Source organism: Sturnira hondurensis, unplaced genomic scaffold (assembly GCF_014824575.4).
Source record: "Sturnira hondurensis isolate 20B ecotype Veracruz unplaced genomic scaffold, ASM1482457v3 Scaffold0000780, whole genome shotgun sequence".
Classification (NCBI taxonomy): Eukaryota; Metazoa; Chordata; class Mammalia; order Chiroptera; family Phyllostomidae; genus Sturnira; species Sturnira hondurensis.
The window spans coordinates 22,200,944-22,214,028 of NW_028073411.1; positions in this window are offsets into that span (position 1 = coordinate 22,200,944).

The following is a 13,085-nucleotide window of genomic DNA, read 5'->3' on the forward strand; positions in this document are numbered from 1 at the left end:
CCCACCCCCCACCCCTCCCGAACTGCTGAGCGGTGTGTGGAGGGTGGCGGCCAGCAGGGGAGGAAGCCCAGGCCGGCCAAGGTGGGCAGAAAGGGGCCCCTGTGCCAACACCAGGCCCTCCAAGTGGCAGGGCTGGCAACGCCTCCCCTGCAGGGCTCTGGACAGGAATCTGCACGTCCCTGCAGCAGGCTGCGTCTGCCCCCTGCTCCTCACGCTTGTCCCCAGCACCGCAGCCAAGGGGGTTCCCAGTGGACAGCAACCTCCCCCCCACCTCACTGGCCTACGCTGGGTTCCTCGGTCAGGAGCGGCAGGCTGGGCTCCCAAGTCCGGTGGGCTGGGTAGGAGTGACCGGGAGGAAATGGAGACGTGCAGAGCCAGGGCCACCTGTCCCGGCCCCAGAGGCCTGGACCCCTTCCACGCCCCCTGGACCTTTGCCCGGCTCCACCGCCAGACGATAACTAAGGGGTGGTTGCCCCAGAGGAGGGGACTCACTCCCGGCAGTTTATCCAGCCCAGTGTCCAGTCCAGCAGTGTCCCCACGGGGAAGGCCTGGTGCAGGCAGTGTCTCCAGAAGACATGGAAGCAAGTAACAGCTGAGTCAGTCCCAACCCTCTGTGGGCCTCGCCTTCCCCATCTGTGAGATGGGGCCTCATCCCACCCTGGGCACCTCACCGGGGTCTTCAGATCAAGGGAAGAAGGTGGGCAATATGGAGAGGGGGGAGGGGAAGGGAGGGGGAGGGGGAGGAGCAGAGGGGCGAGGGGGGAGGAGACTGAGAGCCCTCTCTCTTTTTAAACACCGGGGAGCTGTTGACAGACGCTCTCAGCTTGGGGCTCATTCCTGGAGCTACCAGAACTGGGCTCAGCCCCGTGCCCCTGCCCCTGCCCCTGCCTGCGTCCCTGCCTCAGACGATCTTGGGCTCTGGCCAAGGCCAGGAGCAGTGCGCACCTGCTGCCCTGCCCCCCCCCTCCCCCGGCCTCCCTGCCCTGCCTATTTCCTCCTTTCCTCGGTCACTCCTGTCAGCCACTGACCCCAGACGCTCCTTCGCGGCTGCCCGCCTGGGCCAGGCCCGGCATCCAGCCAGCATTGGCCTGCTCCCCACACAGCCTGGGGCTCAGCTCCAGAGCCTGGAGGCCGTGAGTCATCACAGCGCACGCTGGCCTCGGGTGGGCGGCGTGTCCAGGAGGCTCAGAGAAATCAGAAAGGAACCGGGAGCTGTTTCCCTGGACGGGATGACGTCTAAGCCTGCAGGGGCCAGAGCCCAAGGCCCAGCACCCCCCAACCCTCCATGCTGGGTGCCCAGGACCCACAGCCTGGGGTGCCCACAGCTCCTCCTGTCCTGCCGTCCCTGGAGCCACAGGCATCACATCACCCTCCGGAAGCTGGGACCATGCGGATGCAGCCTGACAGTCGGTTAGGTGGCCCCAACTCTATGTGCCCCATGCCCCTCCCCACGCCCCTCCCCACCCCGTGTGCCCACAGGATCTGCTAGAACCCCACGAGAAAACACAGGGGCAAGGCCTCGACGGGACGTCAGCCTGGCACCAAGAGCCGGGCCCGGCACCCCGGTTAGTCCAGGGACCAGGGCGACGCTGCACTCCACTCCGCTAACTTCTCTCTGCCCCCTGAACCCCAGACTGGCCTGGCCCTGCCTGGATGGGCTCTCAGCACACAGTGGGTCCTCTGCGTCCCCAAGAATCACTCTACACAACACTGAGGCCCCTCCCATGCACACCGCACACCGCACACCTCACAGCCACCGCCAGGCCTGCCACTGGCCGGGAACTCTGGGCCAGGCTGTCCTCAGGCCCAGCACGCCCGGCTCAGGGCCACGTGCCCCGGGGGCGGCGGGACAGCCTGGAAGGAGTGCACCCTGCGGTGGCCTCCCACACGCCGGTGTTCGCGCCGACTCAAGGTCCGGCCCACTCTGGCCTGTTTCCTTCCTGCAAGAGGAAGGGGGGTCAGGACTGGGGGGTTGTTTTGTTCACAGAGTTTAAGCAGGACACGGCACAAGCTGTGTGCACCTGAAGACTTGGCCCCTCCTGCCGCTGCTCCCCTAAAAGCCACCACCTGCACGGAGAAAACAGGCGTGTGTCCAGGCCAGGAACGTGTCCCGGGTCTTCGCACCCCAGGGCTGGTGGGAACCTAGGGTCCTCTCCCTGCACCCGACTCCATGGGTGGGCAGGCAGCCAAGGCCGGGCTGCACTCGGCCCCAGCCCTCGACGCCCCCACTAGTCTGTCCTGCTGCCCCCTCGTGACAATCAGCAGCCCCCAGAGGGACAAAGGACAGAGGGCAGAGGCAGTGGCACAGCTGGAGAGGGTAGCCCCTTGGAAGGAGGAAGGATGGTCTCTCTCACGCTCTTCTCTAACCCCTGGTTCTTGGGTGTCGCAGCGGCCACAGGGACGGACGTCGGAGGGGCAGTCCTGAGAAAGACCGCCCCACCTCCTGACCCCACAGCAGCTGTCCAGCAGAAGCCCAGCTCTGACTCTGAGACCCCGCTGCCCTCTGAATGCGGGGGCCTTCGAGTAGAAAGCACATGGGAGGCCCGGGGAAGCCCAGGGAGCTCCTGGCCTCCTGCACCCCTGGCTTGCTTTCACAGGAAGTGGGCCCAGGGCTCAGCAAGGGGCCAGGAGTGCCCGGTGGTCACCGGGACAGTCAGCAGAGCAGCCAAGACCAGAAGGGGTCCTTGGGCCCCCAGCTGGGGTTCTCTCCCCACGCCACCTGCCCCAGTGTCCCGGACGCCAGAGCCCCATGTGGACAGAGAGACAGAGAACAGCCCATAGCAGCAGCACCATGGCCACTGGCCTCCGGGGAGGGGCGGTGAGCACAGCCCCAGGCCCGGGTGGGGAGCAGATTCAGGGTCTGGGTCCCAGACTCCAGGTGGGACAGGGTAAAGAGGAAGCCCACCACGTCTCGCCGGGCAGTGCAAGGACCACCGACACGCAGGCCACCTGGGGGGGTGTGGAGGCTGCAGGTTCTCACCACCGCTCACCGAGTCCAGGTCTCTGGGGTTGGCACCTCCCCCGCCTTCACGGTCCTTGGCCTGGGGACAAGCAAGAGGACGGCGGGCCAGGGCGTCCTCAAGGCACCCCCCGCCCCCACTCGTGGAGGCACACGGCTGCGGAATTTTCCATAGCTCTCCTAGTCCACCCGCAGGGACGCTGGCAGATTTGCTGGGCCCTGGCTCGAAGAGGCGCCTATTCTATTTCTGCTCCAGGAACCAAACGAGGTCACCCACCTGGTGTCACCCGAGGTGAGCCCAGCGGCCAGCTCCATGCCAGAGGGAGGTTTCGAAATCCGGGCCAGGGCAGCCCAGGGCGATGGCCACTTGCGTCGGAAAGATGTGCCAGAGCGTGGGACTTCCCGCGGCCACCCTGCCAGGGACAGAGGCTCCCGGTGGGCACAGGAGCCACCCCTCCGGCCTCAGAACACGCCGCCTGACCTGTGCAGATAGGCTGGGACCTCGGGGGTGCGGACTGCGGCCCGGTGGGACGAAGGCCGTCTCCGCGACAGTACGCAGAAGCCACCCCCCTGAGCTCAGGCCTGGCCCTGGCCTGCATGCACAGACCCCTCGGGACATGTCCCAGGTGTCCTCCGCTCTGCGGCGTCAGGCGGTGGGTTTGGAGCCCACACGCACACAGGACAGTGTGGAGCCCGAGGCGTCCCGTGACTTGTCCACTGCTGTGCTTCTCCGTGGGGCAACCCCCGCCCCTGCCCAGGGGACTCAGGGTGATGTCCGGACACACGTTTAGAGGCCACAGCAGGGGCCACTGGAGGCTCCAGCGGGAGAAGCAGAGGTGCTGCAGAACGACCACCACAAAGAGTGACCTGGCCCCAGACGTCCCCAGGACCCGGGGGAGAAACCCTGGTGGCAGGGCTCCACCCCCCAGGCAGAGTCTGGACTGAACCCTGCACTTCGGCCACCAGGCTCTGCCACCTGCGCCACAGCGACAGCACCCAGGAACCAGACGGGCCTGCGGCTCCAACAGGCAGGGGGAGTCTCAGGTGGGGCTGGGGTGCAGAGGGCACCCCTGAGCCGCCCTGCCCTGCCGGCCAGAGCTGACCACTTGCTAACCATCCAGCAGGAACTCTGCTGACCGCACAGGGGTCGCCTCTGTCTGGGGTGGCCATGGCAGGGACAGCCTGAGGCTGTCCCCAGGAGCAAGGACGCCCCCCCCCCCGCACACAAATGTGGGCCTCTGGCTTCTGTTAAAAGCCCTAACACCCTGACCACATAGGTCTGTGGCTCTGCCTTGTCACCTCTCCAAAGCCGGCGCTGTCCAGCCGGCCTGGGTCCCCACCAGGCCCCAGTATGTCCCGGTCAGGGTTTCCGTACACAACCCCTGATTTAAACGCAGTTTTGTCTCAAAATTGCTCCCTTGAGCCCCACCTGGGGGGCTGAGTTGGTTGGAGCGCCGCCCCAATGCGCCAGGGTTGTGGGTTCGAGCCTCAGGCAGGGCGCATTCGGGAGAGAGCCAGTGAACGTGTGGGTGGGCAGAGCAGCAGGTTGGTGTCCACCTCTCTCTGTCTCAGATCAATAAATCAGGACACAACTTAAAACTAAAGCGAATCGTTCCACATCCTCCCCTGTGCTGTACTCTCGCCCGTGAACGTGCCGTGAGCGCCCGCACTTTGCCAGGCTCTGTGTGGGTTCCAGGGACACGGGGATGAAAACCGGCCAGGCTCACAGACCTGTCCCCTCTCCCTTCACAGCCTCATGGCCGCCTGTCACTTCAGCAGCTGTGCCACCGCTGCCTTCGGGCTCAGCTGGCTTCCTGCCCCTGGCTCCTCTGATACCAGGCTCGGGACACCTGCAGGATACGAGGCCAGGCTGTTGCAAGTGCAAAGCCTGGAACTGCAGTGGCGTGAAGGGCTGGGGCGCCAAGGATGGAACTGGGGGGGCCAAGCCAGAGGCTCCTGGGGTCCCACAGGCCAATCGGCAGCCCCTCGCTGTTTCTCCCACCCAAGGCGCCCATTCCTGTCCCCGGGGTCATCATGGCCCCACCCCAGGAACAGCCTGTGCTGCACAAACACCTTGGCCTCAGGCTCCGCCTTTGCTTCCGGGTGCCACAGCGGAGTAATTGGAGACGCCGCCAGAAGCACCTCCAAGGTTCGCCCTGGCTGGTGTAGCTCAGTGGATTGAGCTCGGGCCTGCAAACCAGAGTATCCCGGTTTGATTCCCAGTCAGGGCACATGCCTGGGTTGCAGGCCAGTTCCCAGCAGGGGACGCAGGAAAGGCAACCGTACACTGATATTTCACTCCCTGTCTCCTTCCCTTCCCCTCTAAAGATAAGTAAATAAATAATTTTTAAAAATTTAAAAAAAAAGAAGCACCTCCAAGGTTCGAAGACAGTGGAGCGGGAATAATCAGGAGGACTGGGCAGAAGTCGCCTCCCTGCTGGGCCTTGGACCACAGAGCAAGACCCCGAGGCCCCCCGGCCAGGGAGGGCGGGGCGTCAGCTTTCTTCACCTTTGTTTTCAGAGGAGATTTTGAGGCCTGTGCTCACATCCGCCCCAGACTCCGTGGGACTGTCACCAGAGCGAAGCCCATGTACCCGAGGCTTTGAAAGGCCAAAGCTCCTAAGATCGGGGTTTGGAATAAGGCAAGGTTTTTTTGATTGGGAAGGCACCAACCGACCGAGAAGATGGGAGACCCGGCGATGCCTCAAATCTGGCTTCAGAAAGTACGGAGTTCAGGTTTCCTTTGGGTGCCGGGAAGGGGAAGTACAGAGGGGGTGGGCCCCAGGCATTTGGGCGCCAGCAGGAGCTGGAGGAAGATGGTGCTCATGGGTCTGTGGACCCTCGTTGCCGTGACTCTGGTCAGGAGTTCCCGCAGCTCCGATACACAGAGCGTCCGCCCCTTGCCTCCCCTCCCGGGAGAGGCACTTTCGGGCAAGGGACTGTTTTTGTGAAACTCCAGCCTCAAGTGGAATTCCTCGTGTCTGTAGCAAAGCCGAGCGGGAGCTCTGACCCGAGGCCGTGGGAGCGGAGCCGGCTGGGAGGAGATGGGGTCGGAGAGGCCGAGGGGTTCACCCTGTTGCATAACCTTGATGAACCCACCCACCGTTACCAAGAGAGAGTGTGTGTGATGTAGATACCGGGAGTCCCACCTGGAGCCCCACTCCACAACACACACGGTCCGGCGTGATCAGTGTCCTGAGACGCGCAAGCACACCGACACCCACCACAGCATCTGGTGGCCGTGACAAGGAGCCCTTTCTTAACAGGGCGGGAGGCGTGGACAGTGAAGGGGGGGCAGGCGGGAAGGTCGCTGTCCTGCGGCAGAGACCGCAGTGCAGGGACGAGGGCCCACGGGATCCAGGGTGGGAAGGGTGCATGGCGCAGGGGGGCTGGAAAGTTCTAGGCCGGAGCTGAGGTCCTGCCCCTGGAGGCTGGAGGCCCAAGGGGGAGGAGGGGAGGGGCTTGCACAAACCGGTTTTCCTTTTTACAAGGGTCCCTCTGGTGCCCAGGGATGCAGGAAGAGAGACTTGCTCCGGGCTGTGGGTTGGAAAGCCTTTTCCTGCTGGTGTGTTTGATTATCCTTCCAACAGGTCCAGGCGAGATGGGGTCCCAACTCCCAGCCACCGCGGCTTCCTGGCAGGAGGCGTGACAGTGAGGTGCTGGAGGTGAGGGGCCCCAGATCCGGGCTGAGAAAGTCCCCGGTCACCTTCACCGGCACTGGCAGCCCGGAGTGGGTGGGAAAGGGCCACACGCCGCACCTGACCCGCTCAGGGTGGCCTGCGTGGTGGCCTTGTACACCCACAGAGACAGGAAGGGACCTCACAGGACAGTGTGACACACAAGCTCCCTGAACAAAAGCAGGTTGCGTCCTGGGCCGGCACCTTCCCCAACAGAGCTCAGTCTTCGCCGCAACTGATCCCACCTGGGTCTCCCTGCATCTGAGATGACCCGGCCTGGAGCTGACAGGGCGCCTTCTTTCTGCCCAGACCCGCGGGGAACCGTCTGCCCCCAGAGCCAGGCCGAAAACCCCGAGGTTGCTGTGATCCCGATGACTGGTCACGGCCTCCCCAGAAACGCGCAGTTCGTCCACGTCTTTGTCCAGTCCCGGACAACCTTCTGTCCCCCTGGCCTGTCACCAGTGGGGTTCACGTGACTGTAATGTGTGAAATAAGGCGCAGGGCTGCCGTGCTGCCGAGCACTTTACCTCAGTCCCTGGAGACTTTACTTCCTGGCAACTGCTGTCGGTTTGGCTCAAATAAACTCATAAAAATCCCTAGAGGTTTGGACGTTTCTTACTTTGACACTGACGAGCAAGTGACGCCCAAACGCCGGGGACGGCTTCCTTTCAACGCCCCTCCCCCACGTCAGCAAAGGCCTGGGACGGCAGGGCATCCGACGAGGGGCTCTGGCGTTGCTTTTTGTTTGATTGTGTGAGAATTTGTCGGAAGTCTCTGGGGAAAAGGGACCAGATTGCCTGCTCCCCTGCTGATATGGGGGTGGGCCGGTTCTGGCTCAGATAAACCAGGGCCCAGCTCAACCCCACCCTCGTGGCAGACGGGGCCTCTGGGCCTCAAGCCTCTCTTCCCTAAAATGGGGACATTCTGCTTTGTCCCCGAGGGAGGCTGTGAGCTAGGTCCCTACTGACAGAGAGCAGGGCGTTGGTTGAAGGAGGGCCCTGTTTCCCAGCTGCATTCTGCAAATTCTGTAACGCCTTCTCCCGGGAGAGCAGTAATTACTGCCTTGGCCACACACCCCATTCTCCAGTGCTCCCCACGTCTTCCCCACGGAAACACCGTGCCCACACCCAGCAGGCCTTCCCACGCCTGGTAGGGCCGGCCCCTCTGCTAGGCACTCTCACAGCCAGGGCCCTGGGCCTGCCTGATGGTCTTGCCCACCGTGAACTCCACACAGGAGCCCTCGGCCACCCTGCCCTTGGACTTGGTCCCTGCCCGGGATGGACCTGGCACCCAGGAGGGCTCGGGGAACACGAGTCGCAGGACCCGCTGCATTCCTGCACTTCCTCAGAGGCTGCTGCCCCTCTCTGGCCTCAGTTTCTCCATCTGTGAACGGGGTGAAGCCAGCTGCTCTGGGTCCCCCGATTTCCCTGCCAACATTGTCCTCAGGGCACAGCTCTGCGCCCAAAGTTCAAGTCCCATCACTTTCCCCGCCCTGGTCTTTGTGCTTCGGTCCCCCGGGTGTCCCATTTGTCCTTTCTTTTCTTCGCAGTCTCCCTGCCGGCCCTCCCACGCTGAGTCCTCTGGCCTCCACCACCAGCCAACAGCCTTCTCAGCGTGGCCTGTCTCCTTCCCCAGCAGCCGGTGTCAGCGATCCTCCAAGACCGGCCTGCAGTCTAAGCTGTTGCCACTGTTATTTTTTTCTTCCTTTTTCTGGGTGTCATTTTGGACTCAGTACGATCCCCTTGTTCACGAGACTTCTGAATGGGGCACAGACTGTCCACCCTCCTCGCTACGTGCCTTCCCTCTGGAGGGTGTCGTTTGCATTCAGGGGGTTTGTTCGGAGCAGGTCCCCACTTTCTCAGGTGCGCCTGGCCCCAGGTGCAGCCCCACCCCTCACGCCCCGCCAACATGCCTGCCTCCCACCCCTGGTTAACAGGAGTTCCCCGCGCTCCCGCCTCCCCTCACCCCTTGTGGCCAAATCAGGTCATCTGGCTCGTGAGCCTTTGCTATTTCCTCTCCATTTTTTTATAGACCTCAAATACAAAAAGACAAACACACACACTGCACGAGTGACCCAGCCTCCGCTTATCGGCCTGGAAATCACAGTTGGCGGCTCTTTGGGCAGTGATGGCTTCCCCTGTGTCCCCGCAGGCCTTGGGCACAAGGCCAGGTCTTCCCACCCCGACACACCCCTCCTCCCAATGAGGATGGACGAGGCCTCCGAGACAGCTCTGGGCTGTGTCACAGATGTCCCCGAGAAGGGGACCTCCCTGGGTATCCCTCCCCCAGCCCCTGAGCCCAGACATGGTGTCGGCTCCCAGCCCCTAACAGGGGTCAAGGCCGCCCTGCGTCGTCCCAGAGCCCCCACCGAGCTGCACACGCAGGAAGGCCCCTTTGAGGAGGGGCCTCGGGCAGCGTCCCCACAGTCTGCCTGCCTCTGTCAAGGCCTGCAGCTCCGGCCCCCGACCCAACCCACCAGCCAGCTCCCTCCGGCTGTGTGGAGGAGGGGGTCTCCCTGCCTCCCCAGCTGCCCCAGAGTCCCCCCCGCAGAAGCCGAGGCAGACCCCCATGGACAGCCGCCCATCCTGCTCCGCACTGGGTGCAGACACCCAGAACACTTCCCAGGTCACCCCTTAATGCTGGATCCCCTGACGGAGACTCCTCACCTCCCCAGGCTGATTCCTCGGTTGCAGAGAAGTGGCCTGGAACAGGGTCCCCACCCCCCGGGCCGGTACTGGTCGGGGCCTGTGAGGAACTGGGCTGCACCACCTTAGCGGGCGAGCTCGAATGTGATGCGCTAGAGTCATCCCGAAACTACCCCCGATACCCGGTCTGTGGAAATCGTCTCCCACAAAACCGGTCCCTGGTGCCCAAAGGGCTGGGGACCATGGTGTTGAGGCCCGAACGAGCTGGTACTGGTACTGAGCACGGGGGCGGGCAGCCTGTCAGGACCCAAAAGAGGGGCTCACCGGGACGGGCCTGGGGCCCACAGGGCCCAGCCCCAAGGCGAAAACGGCCTTGGGGCCCTTCCCTGGGTGCAGTGCTGCCCACGGCGCCAGGGGTGCCAGTGGCCCCAGTCCCTGGCCACCTCTGGAATTGTTTTTGGGTAGCCCCACTCATGGCCCCCACCAGAGGGCTCCCCTCCGCCCAGCCTGGGCTGGGGCTCGCCCAGGCGAGCGGGTCTGGCCTCTGAGTCTGGGAGCTGAGTCTGGGTGGGGTAGGGGCAGGTCTGGTGCCCCAGAGGCATGTGGCCGACCAAGTGGGGAGCAGGCCGGGGCGGCTATGTAGGCAGGTGTCACCGTGAACGAGGCCAAGGTCTCCCGAGACAGAGAGAAAGTAGGTCAGAGGCCTTGGAGAGGGTGCTGTGGAAGGGGAAGCTGGTACCCAGGTCCATATTGGTGGCCAGGGCTCTTTGGGCAGGAAGGGCCTCTGGCGTGGACGACCCAGTGGGCGGTACACCTGAGGTTGTTCGGTGGCAATGCCATGTGCCTAGGCAGAACCTCAGGGTATAGGCGGCCCGAGTGTGAGGTGCCCTGGGTTGGCAGTGAGCGGGTCAGAGCTGGCCAGAGACCCGGGCCGAAGCCCAAGCCTACAGACTGGACAGGGGCAGGTGGCAGGGCCTGACTGATCAGAGCTCCTGGCTCCGGGCTGAGGCCCTGCGGAGGACTGGGGACAGCTGTGCGCTCAGCAGGCCAGGGACAGGTGGGGACTTGTGAGGCTGGCATGGCAGCCCCACCTGAAGCAGGGCTTTCCCGGCAGACCTGTGGGAACGGTGCTCAGCCAGGACCCGGCATGAGAAAGGTGTGTCTGCCACGGCCGAGGTGAGCGAGGTGGCTGGGAAGCCATCCAGGTGCTGGGGCCTTTGAAGGCTCAAGTTGACAGTCCTCTGGATGGCTGCCTTCACAGCCAACTCTGCACACAGCAGAGCCCAGCAGCTGCCTTGTCCCTCCCGTGTCCCCAGAGCTGCACTCAGAGTCCTGGGCCCCAGGCCTCCCGACCATCCCCCACCCAGCTCACCTGCAGGGAGCGTGTCTTCTGAAACCTAGCCTTCACTGTCACCTTCTCGTCGGGTAGAAGCGTGGGGTCTTTTGTCACCCAGGCCCCTCCCAGCTGAGCTCAGAACCAGAGCCTCCCGGGGGCCAGGCCCCAGTTTTCTTCACCAGGGTTGCAAAATTCCACCAACTGGGCGGCTTCACTATCAGAAATTGTTTCTTTCTGGATCTAGTTCACAGAAGAGGCTGGAAGGGCAAGGGCAAGGCGCCAGCGGGCTTGGCTCCCCCGAAGCCTCTCTCCTGGGCTTGCAGAGCGAGGACCTCTTGCTCTCCCGTCATGCCATTGACCCTCATATGTGAGGGCCCCAGGTCTCTGTTGGTCCAAATTTCCTCTTAAAGGGACCCCAGCCAGACTGGATTAGAGCCTACCTACTGTACCTCACTCTGCCTTAGTCAGCTCTTTCAGAGCCCTGTCTCTAAACACGGCCCCATGCTGAGGTCCTGGGGATGAGGGCTTCAACACAGAGTTTTAGGGGGTCCTGACTCAACCCCTAAGTGCCACCTCTGAGAGCCCTGGGCCTGGCCTATGAGGTTGGAGTCCACTGAGTGAAGCAGTGTAGGGGTCCCGCCCTGGGGCTCCCCGGTGTTTTAGAGTTGAGTTGCCGTCCCCTCCACAGAGCTTCCTGAGGTCAGGCTGTGGTCAGAGTCCTCTGTGGCCCCCCACTCAGATGACAGGCTTTTTGTGAGCCAAGGTGTGACATTGAAGGGTCTCTCAGTGAGTAGCCCGGCAGGGGCGGAGGAGCCTCGGCCAGAGGGGTCCTGGAGAGAGGCAGGGCAGGGAGACAGGGATTCTGCCTGCGCTCCTGCCGGGCAGCCCTTGCTGCGCCCCCTCCCGCTCACTCGCACGCAGCCTGGTGTCCAGAGAAGTTTCACATCCACATTCCCACAGGGTCAGGGCAGCGGTGTGGGAGGGAGCCCCAGCAGGGACAGCAGGCAGGCCTTGCCCCGGGCGGGGCTGGGGCTCCCAGCCGGACTTCAGCCCTGCCTGCGCCCAGGGCGGGTGGCTCCCAGGGCCCTGGCAGCTCGGGGCCTACCCATGGGCCACCCCGTGCCAGACTCACCCTCCTGCCATCTGCAGGGAAGGCTCCTGAGGGAGCCAAGGAGACACTGGGCTGGGCAAGGTGAGCTGCAAGAGGCCAGGGGCTGGGGCCCAGAAGCCAGAACTTCATCCCTTCCAAACCCTGTGCCTTTGAGCACATTGCTCATCTTCTAGGAGTGTCCCTCCTTCTCTGATAAATCTGGGCAGGCGTGCTCTGCTGACTGCACTCCTAGACTGTCTCTGGCCCAGGAGCTACAGGGGACAACGGGCATGTCCCCATGGAGCTGAGGAGGGCAGATGCACTCTGAGGGCGGGCTGGAGCCCCGATGGGGTGCCGTGCAGCAATCCCCTTGACTGGGGGGTCAGGGATGATCCCCTGCAGACAGGGGAGGGTTTAATCTGGGCTCAAAACAGCAGCTTCCTGTCCTCAGGCCTGCTGAGGAGAGGGGCTCAGCTGTCTGCCCCCCCCCCCCGCCCCCTTTTCTCCCAGGGCCCTAGGAGGAAGCCATCCTCCTCCAGGTGGCCTGCACTGCCAGGCAGCCTGCAGGGCCCTTGGCTCCTGGGTTTCCGGGGCCGCTCACACTCCGGCATCCCCTGCTTGCAGGCTGGGGTGGGAGGGCAGGGGCTGTGGGAAGCCCAGCTGCTGTCTGCGGCCTCCAGCCCCAGGGGACACATAGAGCACTCCGATGGGCAGTACTCCCTGGACAGGCCCCTGAGCCACCCTCTGCTGCCTGGGACCAGGACGCTTCTCCTCAGGCAGAATCTATCCTCAGCCTGGGAGTGTGGACACGTGGGGACCCCTGGTCCCAGCCGGCCTGGTTTGAAAGCGGGCTCCGCCCCTTACTGCAGAATCCCCAGGCCCTGAAACTGTCCCCACAAGCAGCGGGGACGCCGCAGCCCCCGCCTCCTCAGGCAGTGCAGTCGCCAGGATGGGTCTACAGCAGAGGAGAAGGCGGTGTGTCCACGCTGGGTGTGCGAGGGCCCACAAACACAGCTCCCTCAGGCGCTCGAGGACCGCAGGGCCGGCCCAGCCCAGGAAGGGACCCAACGCCTCACGTCACATGCCACCCCTGGTCGCCGCATGGAGACTGGCGTGGGTGCGACTGGCGTGGGTGCCCACTGGAAGGGCCCGCCCCGCCCCAGACCCGGGGCCTCCGGCCGCCTCCGCACGACTCCCCACACAGCGTCTCTGCGCCGCCCGAGGCCCCGCCTGCCACTGCGACCCGCCGCGGGGGCGCTGCTGAGACCCTAGGGAAGGCTTCGAAGGGGAACCGCCTCCTTCTGAGCTGGAGCCCCGCGGCCGCGCGGGGGCCAGCGCCTTGTCCTCGAAGCGCGGACCCGCCGGGATCCGATCTGTC